Below are 356 nucleotides of genomic sequence, written 5' to 3'. Positions count from 1 at the left end.
CGGTGGCGTTGCGTGTCGATGGCGTGTGGGGCGCCGTCGTCCCCCGCGGTGGCCGTCTCCCCCGGTCGGTGGGTTCGCGTGCAGGAGCGCGCGGGTCCCGCGGTCTCTCTCCCCCGGCCATCCGTCGTGCCGTTACCCGCCGCGCCCGTACGCTCCGGGGCGGGGCCCGGACGGGCTTCGGCCCGGTCCGAGCCTCGTTCGGGGTTGTCCGGGCGCGGGCCGCTACGGTCACGATGCTTGACTGGCCGCGGGGTGTGGTCCCCGGGCCCGTCTCTCCGTGCCCGCGCGCCCTCCCCTCCCGTGGGGGGGGTCCTTGTCGCCGCGGGGGGCCGTCGCCCTGCCCCCACGGCTCCACG

This window comes from Eulemur rufifrons, unplaced genomic scaffold (genome assembly GCF_041146395.1).
Source record: "Eulemur rufifrons isolate Redbay unplaced genomic scaffold, OSU_ERuf_1 scaffold_496, whole genome shotgun sequence".
NCBI classification, from domain to species: Eukaryota; Metazoa; Chordata; class Mammalia; order Primates; family Lemuridae; genus Eulemur; species Eulemur rufifrons.
This window is presented reverse-complemented; position numbering follows the sequence as displayed.